At 37.8% G+C, this 18,250-nt stretch overlaps 1 long non-coding RNA gene across 1 annotated transcript; it reads right to left on the reverse strand.

Moving 5' to 3' along the window:
* Positions 1-5,306: 5,306 nt before the first annotated feature.
* Positions 5,307-17,716, reverse strand: LOC124257156. The gene is made up of 3 exons (XR_006893193.1): positions 17,705-17,716; positions 10,244-10,250; positions 5,307-5,456 (listed from the first exon to the last, which is right to left on the reverse strand). It is a non-coding gene; the product is annotated as an uncharacterized LOC124257156 (long non-coding RNA).
* Between the last annotated feature and the right edge of the window lie 534 nt (positions 17,717-18,250).

Consider the following 18,250-nt stretch of genomic DNA (forward strand, 5'->3'; position numbering starts at 1 on the left):
AATCGGTAGAGTAGAGGAGGTACAAGGTGAAATTGCAGTAGAAAGGTGGAGGACATTCAAAGTGATACGCATCAGATGCGTTTACGTGTTTACGTGTACCATATGTTCCCTCGTCTATTTCCGGTTAACAATGGACTTGCCTTTGCGTGTGTTTGTGACAGTGGGGCAGAATACGCTCAGCTTTTCGAGACCACCAATTATTATCAGTATATGATGCTGATTCATAACCACAGGCTCATGATATAGCCAGAATAACACAATCGATTTTTCTCTTACCAGAGATTGAAGTTTTTTTCTTTTGTTATTGTGAATTTTGAACGGGCGAATACGATCTCGTTTTGACACTTTGTAGTTGTATTATATATTTAACATGAATAACCACCAAGACATATACAGATTTTTGTATGAAAACAGTTGGTAACCTCCCAAAACCCCTACATCCCATAACCCCTACAGCTTATAACAACAAAGTTCCTGGTCCAGTGCACTGCTAATCTCCTGCCTGTTACCTATTTCATAGAATGGACCAGCCCAAACACTTAGCAATTGAGAGAATGATTTTAATGAGCAATAACCAAACTAAGAGTTTCAGAGAATGGTTTTAATAGATGATAACAAAAATATTATCAAAAATATTATCAAAAATAATATTGAACTTGAGATTTAATTAACTTCATTAAATATCATGATGTCATAACACATTAAATATTTCTATATTTTATTTTCTACATATTATCTGTCAGCCTCAAGCAAATCGGTTTTGCCATGTTCCAGCCTCATGATCCCCATTTTGTTGACTATTTATCTTGGTAGCCCCCATAAACGCAAAATCTGCAATTAATGCATCAGGAAACAAAACATGCAAGAAACATCCTGTGTGTTTGAGAGAGGCAGTAGTCCACTACAATCAAACTTAAATATTAAAGTGCATAAAAAAGCAATTTGCAACTACAGTCGCTTGTTGAAATGATTCCCCCTTAATGTTTACTTAAGCTTGTTTTGGAGACACTACCCAACCCTTTCAGATGACGTTATCATAAGGGTATAATTTATTCTAATGTTTTCAAATATTCATACATGATGCCAAGGGTTCAAACTAAATACTGAATGGTCACACAAATGTCAGCTCAATATATTGTAAACAGTGCCAGCTTGAATATCTTGACACAGTTTTGAAAGATTAAAATGGGGCGCCCCTTCTAAATGCAAATTAAAGAATCAAAATCTTTGAATGTTGATTATGACGGGTAGTGAATAAATAAAATAAAATGGAAGCTTTTCAAACATTGAACATCGCGAATATAGTTAGGCTGACTACTTTTTTAACGCTACGATTTACGGAAAGTGTGAGCGAAGAAAATACAGCCTGATATCTGAACGACATAAGTGGATATGAAATGGATTTGTGTGCTTATACGTAACGTTATACGTTAAAACTTAAAAAATTACTCGCAATAAATGTCGAAAATGGATTTTCTTCTATGACGTCAAACGACCACAGAGATTTCATACACGTATAAAGATAAGGGGGCATAACTCCACTATGCTTAACACTAGGCCAATGTAACTCACTGGGAGAGAATTTGTTGTAGATACGGACGCTATATTTTCGTTATGTTTTGTTCACCGTCAAGTAAACTATTCCAATACAAAAATCCCCAATGTGAGCGGATACGTTTTGGTAGTTTCACAATTTATAAGAAAAGGTGACAATGTACAAGAGAAAGCACGTAATAGCGATTTGATGGTTCCCATCTGATATGTAAATCAGTTCTTAGATTCACATATTCGCCTGTTTGTGGAGATGTTTTGACTAATTTTGCATCATTATTAACAGAGTACTAGCCAAATCTTCAAATGTAGTGAAATTACTAAACAATTACACTTTAGTTGACGTCATGGCTTGTTTAATGTATTTTGTGACGTCGATAAAAGACGACATTGGTATGCTGATTAGTAAATATCTCACCTAATTTCCATTAATTGTATAACAGGTCTCGGTATCTATGTCAGACTTTAACGCTCTATCGACATAACATATAATAAGTTATTTTACCATTTAAATAATTATAATAGATAGACAATTGGACGGTTTGACTATGTATCTTAAATTGAACAACACATCAATGTAACATAGGTGACAACGAATATTTCACAATTCACCCGAATATTTTTAGGATAAGGCCTTTCTTTGTCCATGATTATGTGGCTATTTCTCTTCAGAAGTATACAATGAAAGATGCAAAACAATAGCTCTTTTTTATGGAACTATCAGGATAATGATGCAAGGTTTGTCAGATTAAGGTATGACATGTTCTATGTATTTTTAAACAATTTTCATATAAATATAGTTCGAATTTGATATCCTGTCATCACAATATTTTTTAATCGAATATGAATAGATAATATTATCGAAAACAATGATAATGAATCATAAAACGTTTCTGACAAACGCGCACCTGTCCAATCGATATGTATCATTGTTTTGTGTATAAAAGGACACAAACAAAGTCAATGAACAAGACAATTCCGTTAAAATGTGCGTCCATATACTTTTCATAAAATGTATAAAGCATTTCATTAATTTTATCAGCGTTACTTATAAGGTTGAATGAAATCGCTGTTCATTAACCTGTTCATATGAAACTGCAATTAGTCCAAGTGTGTTGAATATGGTATATCATAGGAACTAAAGTACAGTACAAGCAGAAATTATTGAGAATTTAAGATTGTAATTTTTAAAAATATTTTCACTCATTACTCACGTATTAAATGTGAATATTAGCAGAACATAACTCCAGATTCAAAGACAGGTGAACAGTTAGTATTTTGTCAAGTCACCATGGGCAGCAATGCAGGCTTCAATGTGGCGGGGCATACTTCTGATCAAAGAAGTTAGAAAGTCGTGGTCCATGCTGTACCAATATCGGACCACCTCTTCTTTCATTTCAGCAATATTTGTCAGATTTTTCTTATTGACACGTTCCTTCATAAGTCCCCAAACATTTTCTTTTGGGTTTAGGTCAGGGTTATAGCTTGGCCAATCTAATAATGTCATATTTTGGGTCCGAAACCAGGCCCGTGAATGCTTTGAACGATGTTTTGGGTCGTTGTCCTGCTGGAAAATCAAAACATTTCCATAGAACACGTGAGCAGATGGACGTAAATGTCCCTCGAGAATATCTGTGTACCTCTCACTGTTCATATTCCCTTCAATACACAGAGGGCGTTGCCCCTAACACAGATATGCCACCCCACACGTTAAATTACGGACTGTACTTTGGGCGCTGATACAAAGGTTTTTCAGTTTGTTTGGTCCAGAATTTCAGTGTATTAGAAACAGCCACACAGAACTTTCATCTGAGAAAATCACATTGTCCCAGTTAAAATTTCTATGCTGTAAGCACCAGTTCAACCTTCGCTCCTTTTGTTCAGGTTTCATGATCGGTGATGGAATTCCTCGACTATTCTGCCAACCCATTGCATGCAGCTCAGTTCTAACTGTCCCCTTACAGACAGCCACAGTTCCTCTATCCACCATATCGAGCTTTAAGTTTTCCTCCTTCAGACTCCTTCGTTTGTTTTTAGAAACAAGAATACCAAGCCGCCTCCGGTCACCGACAGTCAAGTTTCTGGGCCTAGCTGCGCCTCCCTGGTGCTCAATGCCATATCCATTTGCAATATTTTTCAAAACACGATAAACAGCTGACAAAGGGATGCCTGTTCTACTTGGAATCACTTTAGCTGATCTGATGTCCTTGTTATAATACTCTAAAATCAACTTCCTCTTCTAAATCATCCATACTGAGGATCACTGAAAATGTCGTCTGCTAGCAAGTAAACAAAGGGGGATAACTCTTCACAAACTAATGAAAAAGGATGAACGGAGTTGTCTCTTTTGAATGAAATCAAGCACTTGATAGCTGGTCAAGGTTGTTTATACTAGAAATCCAATTAAACATATTCCTAAAATTCTAAATAATTTCCGGTCATACTATACATGTTGCAGCGATGACTACGATTAATATAACACTAACTAACTAACACTTGTGTAAAGGTTTCAAATATGGTGTACTACACTAAATGTATCTTTTTCTTATGTAAATATTATTCAAACAATCAAAGCTTTCAAAGAATATAAAACGTATCGTATACCCTCGTATGATATGATGTTGAATAAGGCTATGTGGAGATATTGAAGTTAGTTTCATGAAAAAATATCTGAACGATATGTAAAATATACATCATGTAGATACTGAAAGTGTAACCGGAAGGATATGGCGATTGGGTTTATTCTTATTCAACCTCAAAGAAATTGCCTGATATGTTCAACAATGTTGACGTATGACATCACTACCGATGACCAATTGATTCAGGTATTGTTTGTACATAAATATGACATGTAAGTAATCAGAATGATTCCGACTATCTTTGTATGGTTATATGTTTTTATCGTTTTCATTGTAAGTAAGAGAAGAAGCAAGACATGCTGACAATTACTGTTGTCGTTCTGTGTGATTTTGCGTCAGCCATGGCGTCACGCTGCACGGAAACTTTGACAATTTCTTATGAATTATCAAATCATGGCATTGCATCTATTTTTAATTTCCTATGTTTTTGCTACGATAGTCTTTCCATGCATATTCTAAAGGTGGATGTCGGAAAATTTCAGAAAAGCCACGCAGTTTAAAATCGGATTTTTTATGTGTTTACATTTCAAACAAGCGCTGTCTTTCGCACAGCATTCGTTTTCACACCCAATATGTTTCGTCTTAGTTTATCAAGGCAGTTGGTATTAGTGACAAAGACCAGAGGCAATTTGATTAAAAAATGTATGGGGAATTCAGTGATGGATTTGTCGAAGCTGAATATGAAATATACGTGATGTAATAGGCGTCTCAATACCGACCTTGGCAAAACGTGATTTTGTAAACACTATCCAATATGGCGGAAAGCGCACTTCGGCGTTCGTGTGAGTGTATTTTTTAAACATCCCAACCGATTCTAGGTTCATCGGCAACGTTTCAGAATTATCATTAGTGATTTCATGAAAAAACTGATATCAGTGATCATTAATATGTTATTTTAAAATTCAATACTCCTAGTAATTATCCGATTTTCACATTTCAAAACATACAGCAAATAACGCTGTGAATCGCGATTTCGTATTGTGTCAAAACTGGGGACATTTAATATGATGGCTGATATAAGCTTTTTATGAGTATCATACTCTTCCACATATCTCAAGTTTATGAAATAAAGACACGTAAGATGTTAATCAATAGATGAGACATGTTCAACACACATGAAAAAGCATGATATGTCTTTGAGATGATCCCTTTGTGCCCGTAGGCAGCACATGCATTTCATGCCAGGTGAGTCGACGGTCCGTCGTCAAGCCTGGCTGAGCGACCTAATTGCCATGCATAGTCTGATCTATTTTTTCAGCAGCTATTCTTTTTTGTAAGTTTGCCCTGATTTTACGAGTAAACATGCTTTTCTGGATACCCTATTATGCATCCCACTGAACGCCGAGTTAGGCCGATGTGGGTTATTTCGACATATGCTATTTGCAATTGTTTAAATTTTAGGGATACAGAGTAACAGCCTAAAACAGTTTTTTTTCCGACAGCACTTTAGTTACAATAGCTATTTAATATATCAGTTCCTGTTTGGATTCCAGGTTAGAAACGCTCCCCAGTAATCCAAGTTTGTTGTAAAGGGGCACAGTTATTTCCAACTTTAATATACACGTTAGTGTTAAATCTAGTTAGTGTTAAATCTAGTTAGTGTTAAATCTAGTTAGTGTTGACCCCCAAAAAAATTTAGGCAGTTACACAATATATTTCAACTTCGGACTAACTAGATTTATATACTTGTTGTAATGTGGAACATTGTTATTTTCGTCGCAGCAAGCATTCGAAAATGAGACACAAGCATTCCAGCAGATACAAACAGAAGCGTTGAATTTATTGAGGATTACATCTAAAAATCCAGGAGCTGTGAATCCGAAAACCTAAGTGCACCTGTTAAACTCCATTGTCTGTATATACTTGTTGATGGCGTTTTGGCTTGTTATTGCGAAACTTTGATTAGTACCTGCACTCAGCCTCTGACCAATAAGAGTGATGGGGTTGTTGCTATTCCGTGTGATTTGATACTATTACCAAATTAGGGATTCAAGGATTTCCATTATTTTCCATTGTGTTCTCCATCAAACACTTGCATATACATTGTAATATACATCGGTGCCTGATTTTGATTTAAACATATTTATTCAAGAGAATGGATTGGGTACAAGTTATGCCAACTTAGTGAAACCCTCTCCAATTTACAGTGCTTACATGCAAAAGTGAAACAAACTATATGTACAGGGATAGAAAGATATATACAAAATGATATATACAATACAATGAATACATGAATTATTTAGATCATACTCATTATATATGATCACTGAACCTTTGGAATTTGATATATATTTTGAACTTTTTAAAATGTGAATATTGTCACTATACGGAAGATCTGCACTGCCATTTAATAGTACGTCTAGGTTTGTTGGTGCTTTAATGTTACAAATTCTGCTAATATTTTGAAACATTTCCCGTCTGATAACAGAATACAAAGAACATTCCATAAAATAATGTTGAGAATTTTCACAGGTAAATTTACAATTACATTCGGGGTTCTCTATGAGACCGATCCTATATAGATCACCATTTAATCTACTATTTGAATATCTTAGCTGGGTATGAATTACATTGAGTTTTCTATTACCAAATGAGAAATATCCTGGTGCTTTTGACTTATGCGAGCTTATATGCGATTTAAACCTTTAAGGGAAACTGATTCTCTAACATATAAAGGGAGATTATTCCAAAGTTGTGCAGATGATTGGAAAAATGATTGACTGTAGAGATTTGTGCGGGAATAGTACAGGGAAAGATCACGAATGTTTCTAAGATTATAATTTGTCCTAGATTCAACAGTTTGCGGCATAAGATCACAAAGGTAGGATGGAGCATTTTGTTGTATATATTATAGAATCGGTGCCTGAAGACTTCATTAATTGATTATTGTCTCTTGGTTTGACTTAATATACTTACTATGCATTTTTCGTTATTTTCAGAAAATGGATAAAGGCAAAACCAAAGAAGAAGATTCTAAAATACTAGTAATATCAAAATGTTTACGAGCTTTTTAAAACATAAATAATAAAAAGTGTTGATTACATGTCTGCCATTCTTTTTGTTTTGTTTTTTTTCCTTGTTAAGAGTAACAATGTCTATTTTCTTAGACATGTAACCTTGTTGTTTGAGGTTAGTGTTTTACTGAAAAGTTAAAACCACTTCTTGACAGAAAATGTTATTACAACGTTTCCTGAACCATAAATATTCACATGAATAAAACGTTTTCAGAAACCGTTTTGGTGGTTACTGAATTTTATAACCAAATAATCATAGAAAACACTGTTTCTGGAACAATACAAATTCACGTGAATAAATCGTTTTTAAAACGTGAAATGATTAGGTGATGCTTTTTCACATATATATATATTTTTAATACACATATGAAATTGTATTCATTTATAGATTTTGGTAAATATGCTGTCAAATATAACAAATATGTATTCACCGTGGAGAAGTGAAGTGAGCAAATATTTAATATTGCAGTGCCTTTAAAGTATGCCGACGTTGGACCGATGCAGTGCCAATAAAGTATGCCGATGTAGGGTCGATGCAGGGCCGATGCAGGGCCATTGAAGTTTGCCAACGTTGAGCCGATGTCGGGCCGATGATGGCATGCTACCCGGGTAAATATCTAAGACTTGCATGACTACTCGTCACAAAGGCAGTAAATGTCTAAGACATGCATCACTTGTTGTCACAAAGGCAGTAAATGTCTAAGATATGCATCACTTGTTGTCACAAAAGCAGTAAAAGTCTAAAACCTGCGTCACGTCCTGTCTCAAAAGCAGTAAATGTCTAAGACCTGCATCGCTTGTTGTCACAAAAGCACATATGTCTAAAACCTGCGTCACTGCCTGTTCCAAAAGTAGTAAATGTCTGAGACCTGCATCACTTGTCGCAAAAGCAGTAAATGTCTAAGACCTGCAACACTTGTTGTCCTTAAATCAGTAAACGTCTCGGATATCCATAATTTGCCCATAACATCTAAGAAGTAAATTTTAAAGCTCTGAATATCATTCATCATCCAACATACAGTAAATGTATTGAATTGTTGTCCTCTGAATATAAATGCGCACTTTATCATGTCAAAATTTGTAATTTTTGCATACAGACAGCAGTCATCACAAACCTGATGATCATGTATCGCCCCTTTTTATGCATCGTTTTCATTCAGTATGTACGAATTATTGTCATGACCCTACATTCTGTTGGGCAATGGCCTTGAACTACAAGAATTAAACACATATACACTGAGCAACACTGAAAACGTGACATTCAGGATTTTTTGGACTAGGTTTAAATATTCTGTTCAAGACAATAATTTTAGCTGTGTGCTGTGCACAGAACATCTTGACATCAAAGGAAAACAAAACGCTCACCGAAAATCTTTAACAACGATAGCGGTCATGATGTCAATATACCCTCCAAATGAAGTTCATATCGCGGAGAACAATTTGATTGAGGACTTCAGTAAGGGCTGTGGCCTCCTCCAGCGACTCTTCCAGCCACACAACGCCTCCTCATGGATCTTAGAACGTTAGTAAACACACCCTGAGGAAGACGTCGCCATTGCTCAAAAAGGTGACGGTGAAGATTTTGTAACGTCTGTGGTGGATTGACTTGCTGACGAGCACCTCGACCCAGCTCGTCCCAGATGTGTTCGACAGGACTGAGGTCAGGGCTACGCAACGGCCAATCCAGAACTTGACTACCGACATTTCGTAGAAAATTCCGGGTACAGATAAATTCCAATAGAGAACTGAATGGTCTGGCAGCGATTTTGGCATATTAGCACCTTTGATTATTGATGACACAGTAACAAAATTAAAGTTTATAAAGTAATTCAGTTGTTCATGACCAGTGACAACATGATCAACTACTGAGGCATCGTTCTTGATATATGCAAAGTCCTGTGTTCCAAGGCGCCCATTTAAAACACACAAATTACACTGTGTTAAGAAGTCAGCAAAAAACTTGCCCATGAGAACAGTATACAGTTTATACAGGAGCCTATTAAACAAGTCTTCTGCACCATTGATGCGAGAAGGACAGGATTCGGAAAGATAACAAACACAAAACACAATATTAAACAATGTTAAGTCTGACTTGGTCTTGGTTAATTAAATTAATAACCAGTTAATTACACCTGTATCAAGCTTGTATTGTTGTGTTTCTGTAATTGTTGTTTTTCAATCAACACACCCCAATCCCACCAACTGCCATAAATTACCTGTCAGGAACTTTCAGTGGTATTGAAAGCTCCCGCCTATCGTTTCAGTGAGAAATTGTTTAACTGATAAGTATGTAATCACTCGGCACTTAAAACATCAGAAGTACTAACGTGGGACAGGACTGAAAATGTGGTTAGAATAAGGCTACTTGGAGATGTCATTTCGCGATGTGTTGAACTGCAACCTAGGACTAGGAAACCTGTTTTTTCCACATGTCTAGGACTAGGAAACCTGGTTTTCCACATCTCTAGGACTAGGAAACCTAGTTCCTTCAAATGTCTATATCCAGTAAAAAACACCATGCCACCAAAAAGAGATTTGTCTCCGGACCAGATCCAAGAAATCTGTGACCTTTGCGTTGTACTCTGGCAGCCGAGGTTAAAGAGCGTCTCGGTATCGGCTTTAAAAGTCTCTATAGCTATGGCAAGAGCTCTCTAACACAAACGTATTGCCCGCCACAGAACGTTCGACCCTCTTGCCCACCGGCGAGATAGCACCAAATATGACGTCGCCCTCCAGCACAACCGTATTGCCTGCTGCAAAACCGTCGACCACTCTCCAGGACTTCTGTAATCATCTGGGGAAGATCGAGGCTTATGTGGAGCAAACCGCGACGATGTTGTCGGCTCATGGGGAGCAAACCACGAATATGCTGGTCAACATCTTGTCTAGGCTGGACGACGATGATAATTCCACTCTCGACGAACTCCGCAAGGAAATAGAAAACGTAAAGGAGGAACAAAAAGAGACTCATCTGGATATCCAGAAGGTGGGGCTGATGCCAGAATCGGCCCCAAAGTGGACCTCCCTTTCGCTAGCCACTGTGTTTCTCTGGAAGGCTGCGCAGATGACCTGGAAGCACTGCACACTTGCAGACAGACAGGCCGACGAGAAGACAGAAACGTCCAAACAAGTTTGCACAGTCCACCCCAGGCACCCCTTCTACATGGACTAGAAATAAATATGTTTGTATGCATGATTGTGTGTGACTCGATGGAAGCTTTACCAACTTGGTCTCTGGGAACAGCAACTCAACTTCTCGATCGTCTTTCTTTTCCAAAGTGGGCGAGTAGCAGATTTTGCCAGGCCTACACAGAAACGGTCCACCCACCAACTGTAGATGTTCTATTCCGTCGTTGTCTCGAATTGTTTCTCGTATCTTGTAGCTGTAGACCGGAATCGTTTCTCCAGTCGGCGAATCAAGTAGCGACAACAATCTGTTCTCCCCTTTGTATTTCGCTTCTGCAAACTTTTGCACGTATGGATTCCTCCGAACGTGTGCCGCTTTTGGTGTTTGTTTCATATTCTGGACAACTCTTGTGTGTATACTACTTTTGGAGTTGCACTGTCACAAGTTGTGGAAAACAAATTTGAGGCTTCTAAAGGGTGTGCACCTCCACAGGGACTACTCTTGTGTGTGTTTGGACTACATTTTGTCTTCTGTTGCTGTATGCTGCATGCTGCATGTCTTTTTGTATGCGTAGAAATGTAGGATATTTGTTTGCATATATTTTGGGTGTTGCCAAGGACTCTTGTACTGCGATGGCGATTCTGGAAACTACGAGAACTTTCCCTTCGCTTTTCCCAAAGATACTCTGACATTCTTGCAAACGCAGTCTTTGGGCTGTAGGTAGCCAAACACGTATATATCGTCTACAAATGTAGGTAGGCCTTCCAAAGGTTGTAGATTTGTTCTACCGAGATTGTCAGCAAGACATTGGCAGTATCTTGGACAAAATTGCTTTCAACAGTACTTTCTAGGAGTAGACAGATTTTTCTATGTGTGGAGAGAAAAATAACATCGGAAAGTGGTCCAAATACATAGAAACGTGGACAAAAAGCTTTTCCCCCATTGCTTTGACATAGGTAGTAGAACCCCCATCAAGTATACTACTTATGTTAAGTTTGCTTCTGACGAGGTGTCGTTGCAGAGAATATTGGATGTTGTAGCTGATTGGTGCTCCCGCTGGCGAATTCTTGTTAATATTCAGAAAACCAAAGTAATTCATTATCGTCCGAGATCGTTTATGAGATCTAAATTTGTCTTTACAATTGGTGATGATTGTGTTGATTATACTAACGCCGATTAATACTTGGGACTTTGGCTTGAAGAGAATCTTGATTTAAATTACACTGCTGAGGAAATAGCCAAGTCTGCTAATCGTGCACTGGGATAGGTGATGTGTACGTTTAAGTCCGTGGGCGGTATGGCTTATAGCGTTTTTAATACATTATACAATAACTTAGTGCAACCTATTCTGTCTTAAGGTGCAGCACTTTGGGGAACTAAGGATTTTAGTTGTATAAGCGCAGTATAGAACCGTGCTTGTAGATTTTTTATTGGTGTAAATAGCAAAACTCCCAATTTGGCAGTTAGGGGTGATATGGGATGGACTAGTACTTTGTCAAAACAGAGAACAGAAGTATTACGATTTTGGGATAAACTGCACCTGAAAGATTGCCTTCTGTTATTAGCAGCTGGTCACAGCGTTTAGCCAAATCATCGGATAACATAGTGTCATCTTTATTACAGTCGTAATGCTACAATCATATGCTACACATATGTAGGAGTGAATTGACTTTGTCATTTCAACATATGCAGTTGTCAGATCATCAGGAGTGGCTACAGGAACTGTGGAATGACCAAGGTAATCCCATGGGTAGTAAGCTACGCACATATAGACAGTTTAAGTACACTGTTACTCCGGAACCATGCATGACTTCTACACTGCCTAGATGGCACCGTAGCGTTCAAGGTGAACTATGTTGTGGTACCTTTCAATTAGAAATAGAGCATGGTAGATTTTCTCGTCCTAAAACTGGTCATAGTGCGGAGAGTTTCTGGAGTTTGGGTTTCCAGGTTTAAATTGTGACGTGTTGTGTTCTTTGGTGAGAACGTCCATTTTTCATATTTGAAAAGGTTTTATGTTTCAAAGTGGAAGCAGACAGTTTACGAGCGAGTCAAGGCCACGGATTCAGAAGTCTGCAGTATGGGGTTCTGAATCAGTGCAATGTTACTAAATTACTTGTCAAACCAAACATATATAGGACATTAACTAAGAATGCCAACATTCAAAGATTTGTTGAAATGAGCCACTGTCCTTCGGGTTTCACGTACAAAAACGATCCATTAATTAATCATTCATTATCATGCCTGTTTCATAAGGCCTTTCTGTGTGTCGAAAATGTTGTCTTTGATTGGCAGACAAATCGGGACTACTTTGAAATCTCTGCCAAAGATTCCTGGGAAACCCTGTGGACCTATGTAAAAAACTAATATATACATTTGTCAAGTACACAGTTTTAAGCTTCCCGTGTTCTACAAAAATGCAAAGGTCAGACAGTAGGCTGGAGGTAACAAGAAATCTGAAGCATTCACTTCCCTAAGCACACGTATCTTCATAAGCACCATGACACTCGGTCAGAGTGCCTGGAAGATTGTCGTTGTTCAAAAAGGATTAACCATTAAAGGAACACAGTTCACCATCTGTATTTGCATTCCTATTCCCATATTTTGACCTTTTAATGTATTTGAAATACATTTTGTGTCGGCATATACAAAATAAGAATTATGGGAATGAAATAGGACTCAGGAACTGACCTTGGCTAATACTTGAAAATCTCCTAGATTTTTCACGTTTGCGTTGGAATCATACTTGTACTGGTACCCAATCCCGGTTCAAAGTTAAGAAAACTTGAAGAAACACGGGTCAGTATAACAAATATTCCACAAATTGCCGGTAAATGATTTTCAGACATTTTGTAGAACGTATTCTTTCTTCAAATGCGATACAGTGCACTATTCTTGAGCAAAGTCCGCTCCTGGTAAAAACCTCCCGTCAAGTCTTCAACACGGGCTACAAAAAGTAAATATCAGTTTGAACAAGATGTTCTTGCTATTCACTTCATTCACATCGACCTTGAGCAGAAGTCAGAAACAGTACTTTCACACACACATAACTCTATACAATGGGTGTCTTCTTAAACGAAGACTGAAGCGAAGGGGAAATATCCGTGACGCATGGCCATATTTTGCTTTTGCGTGACTGTATTCATCGTCATTTGAGCTATCAAGGCATATATCTGTGAAATCATGGGAAGGACGCTGTGATATTGACGTAGACGACTATGTTAAACCAGCCAATGGGTGCTTTTGTCCACATCATGTCTGATTTGATTTAAACATATTTTGTTCACAAATGTGAAAGGGATTTGGGACAAGTTACCCAACTTAAAATACCCGCTGTATTATATCTAATAGTATTATTATTGTCAGTGGTAAATCCAGGGAAGCCCCTTTTGTGTTATTGGATGGATGGATGGATAGATGTTGAGTGCCTGACTTTAAGACGTCTCATACTGCACATCATGGTATGCCTAACACAATCTACTCCGGGATTCCTACCCACTATAGTCGTACTCTGGTACAATATCTGGAAACAGCTACACAGCGAATGAACATAAAGCATTTACACGAAACGCATCACAAAACACTATAAAATAAAGACGATCACAACAGTGTCTCACTTATGTCATTCCGTGCTGTTTATGAAGGGGGAAATCCCGAAGTAACACAGTCAGTACCATGCCACCCAGAGTATCCTGGAGCAGAGTGAAGGAATGTTTAAAATTGGTCTCAAAATTGTGGACTGGTTATTGTACTAAGTTGCGCAATAGGATGGAACCCAGTCAACAGGAAACGAGACTGTTGTATAATCAATGTTTTGACTTGACAATGTGCTTATGTATCAAACTAACTTCTCGTATACCGTACATGTATTGAAAGGATAATAATATATATAGATAAACAAGGTTTGTTATTTCAACAGGGCGACGTCTCAGTGTAGGGACTCACACTGTTATCAAGCAAGTGGTAGAATCTATAACTTGTCAATGCTTCTCAAGGAAGGTTATTACATTTGTAACCAACAAGCACAAGTCGGGGGAAATACGTTTGCCCAAAATTGTTGACTTTAGGTAGCCAAATTGTGTATACAAATGAAAATATTGATAATGTAAATGTGTGACATAGGCAGTTATATGAAACTCATATAAGGTCTTCTTTTCGTAAAACAAGGTCATATTTTACCGTCACAAAAATGAAAAGCAACTACTCTGAAACTATAAACCAGTATTTTTAATGGCCTGGGATGGGATGACGAACGTTTTTCCCCCAGAGCTGGTGGTGGTGGTGTTATACATTTAAGGCGACTTGGACCGGAAGTGGGGTTTACTGGCGCCCAACACATTACTTGAACCATCACAATTATACTGACTGAGTTTGGTTTTACGACGTTTTAAGCAATATTCCAGCAACATCACGGCGGGGGACACCAGAATTGGGCTTCACACATTGTACCCATGTGGGGATTCGAACCTGGTCTTTGGCGTGACGAGCCAACGCTTTTACCACTAGGCTACCCCACCGCCCCCACAAATATAAGTAGGCATATTACAGATGACTAAAGTTACCATGCATTAAGTGTATTCACTATATTGAGAAGGTTCTTGAGAGGCATTTAGAAGTTGGTATTCAAGTCAAACGCAAATATTATGGATGACAACTTCTTCTTTATTGTGTGTCACAACGTTTCTGGGCTATTCCTTGCCCCTTCGTCAGGTGAATTGTAACCATCAAGATACACCAATTAATATATATACTAAACGTACAAGAAGCCAGTGGAATAAATTGGATAAGAAACAGGAGATGAAAGAGTGAGATGTACAGATAATGGGCATTGTTTATACAAGGGAAGCGTTTATACAAGTGATGAGAAGATGTGGGTAGAAGCCAGTAAATACCTAATTGACTTCCCAGGCACAGGTGAGGAACACTCCTTGATCCCTGTTCAGCTGCGGGTACATAATTCTCTTATCGTTAAAAACTCTAACAGTATGCGCTTGCGCCATTCAATTACATTATTGGTTAATACGGTTTATTGTTGCCAGTCAATGCATTCGTGACCAACTCGTGTTATTCCAGGACAAGCCGAATAGCGACTCGTGCACCTCTGGAAGGATTTCATATTGGCGCATGAACATCAGAACTACTTTTAAAAAGAACGATAACTCTATCCCTATTTGATTCCAATGTTTCTAAACATCACCGAAGCACATGTACATGTATTGCTAGGTTGTTTTCTTGTTTGTTTGTTTTTTACTTATTTAGTTTACAGAATTAAACCTCATTGATACAACTAAAAGAAGGAGAAACACATCTTTGTTAGACATATTCTAATGTAATTATTACCAGCTGTTCACCTATAATTTTTCTAATTATGTTTATTTTCTTAATAGGGTTTAATTATCACAAATGGGAATTGTTTTATTGAATATACAAAACAAAATCCAAGAAAAACATCAGCTACATTAAATCCCAAAGCAGATACTCAAAAATGACTTTAAAATATTTCTCAAACTGAACATTCGTGTAACCTTGCTGTCCCACCCCTGGTGAATTTGCTGAAAAAAAATATGAAAAGCCAAAAAACACTCAGACTAAAATAGCCCCTGAGCTATGAAATATAAGCCCAATGTTAAAGATTAAGGTTGATCAGTTACATACAAATACGATATTATTGTTTTGAAACTCGTAGCGATTATCAATTTGGTCGAAGCGCACGTACCATCTCCATAACAAGCCCGCAAGATCGTCAGAAATACCCCCAGTTGGACCCATGAGAGCAGTGATGTCAACGAACGCACGTGCGTGTATTTGAATCTCTCACCGTCAATCTCATGATTCTTATTAAAAACTTCATAATAGTCAGCAAAATCCTTTTAGCTACGTTCTTTGTACTTTCAATATGACGATATATATTTTTCATGATTCTTTAAACAAGAATGACATAATGCCATAAACGATTTAAGTACTCGGGATTGTTTTTATCAAAGCACCGCGCTCATTTACGCGCGTTCTGATTGGTTTGTCGTATTTTCGCACATAACAAGTATCGAGTGGGGGACGAGTCTTCTTTGAGGGTACGGAAAGGGGCGAGTGGTGACGAATAGAGTCTTCTTGGAGGTTACGGAAAGAGGCGAGCGGCGATGAATGTCACAAATGGTGCTCTACGAGTTGATCTGGATGCAAATGCAGAAACGTTTTGGACGTGCCCATGCCGAAACCACGGACGGCAAGAAACGGTGCACTTGCAAATATGATCTAATTTTAGGTGGTAATCGGATTAAAAGCGAATTCGTTTTGTGTAGTACTTGTAAAGGTGAGACAGAAAAGCGTGTCAAATTACAGTTTTAATTTGAAAAGGAATCCCTGTTTAACTACGAGAGTCACGAGCACGCGTTTCGATTACATCGCATTTGCCACGGTCAGCTTTACGTCTTCCTTACGTTGACAATATCATCTATAGCTAAGTGAAGTTTCTTAAAGGCGAGTTCGCGACTTTATAGAAGGCTGGGAGTGATTCAGATTGAGGCCGTTCAAACAACTCGTGATTGTCTGGTTTTACGTCTGAAGGCGAGGCCTACTGTATGGAAAGGCATTTCAAACCATGATCGGTTAGATGGAGTTTGAATCTGAGAAAAACATTTGGACATTTGTCGGTTTTCTCTTTCCATCCCTTAAACCCGCATAATTTGGTTTGAGTTCTGTACACTGCGGAGCTTAAAATAACTTAGTTTAAAGTCAACCAAGTAAGAAAAACATGTACAGAAAACAAACCCAATGAGTCCTTATCAGTACCAGTATAACAAATCGGTGGAGCTGTTGGATCTCTGAATGCATGCTTAGATGTAGCAACAGTTCTATAATTCAAAGCACATGCACAGTCCCTTTAGCTTACAAAGCAGGTGGGTATTTACCCGCACTCAAACACAACCCCGATGCCAGAATTGTCCACGAGTAACACTTATGATGAGTGAGTGAGTGAGTGAGTTAATATTTAACGTCACATCGGCAATATTTCAGCCATATCGTGACGAGAACATTTGATATTGAAATGAAATAGATGTAAATTATAAAATCCTGCCGACGAAGGGCAGTAAAACAACTAGAATATCACAGATATACATGTAGAACTAGTAATAGAGTCTAAAACATTTTAACCACAGGGGACAACACAATATAAAAATGGGCTATAGATCGCCAACAACTGAAGGTAGATCACCATACTAGGAACGATGGGGACTTACATTACTTTTGCTACCTGCATGGACCCTAGTTGGATTTACACCATCCGTTCAGCCATTGGCAACAGAAGAGAAATCTAGCCATAAATTGAAAGCACACATATTCTACGATTAAAAACCTGATACACTTAAATTGACTTTGAAAGTTTTGGGACTTACGTACCCCCTCAGGAGGACAATAATTTTACGCTACGTCAACCCCCTTTGAGGGTACAGCCACTAACAATCTCAGTTACTAATATAAACTACCAATAATTAAATATGTAACTATTTACAAATCAGTCAACAAATCTATTTTTTTTAAAAATGCAATAATTAAATGAAAACTGACATTATTAAAAAGATCCTTCAGAGTTTTGGATTTGAAATAGATATCCCTTGTGATGGAATATTCAATGCAGTCAAGCAAGACATGCTTGACTGTGATCCTTTCATCACAAGGGATACAAAACGGAGGATCTTCGCCTTTCAATAAATATTCATGAGTATATCTGGTATGGCCAATGCGACATCGTCGCATAATGACCTCCTCAAATCTGGACTGACAACCCAAGTAGGTGTAACCAATGTAGGGTTTTATTGCATGTAATTTATTAATACCTACTTGGGTGTCCCACTTCTTTTGCATCAGATCGCGGATGTATGTTCTAATGCTGGCTTTATAATCAGAGTATGGGATAAGAA

The sequence above is a fragment of the Haliotis rubra genome, unplaced genomic scaffold (genome assembly GCF_003918875.1).
Source record: "Haliotis rubra isolate DU_JTF1 unplaced genomic scaffold, ASM391887v1 Scf65, whole genome shotgun sequence".
Lineage (NCBI taxonomy): Eukaryota > Metazoa > Mollusca > Gastropoda > Lepetellida > Haliotidae > Haliotis > Haliotis rubra.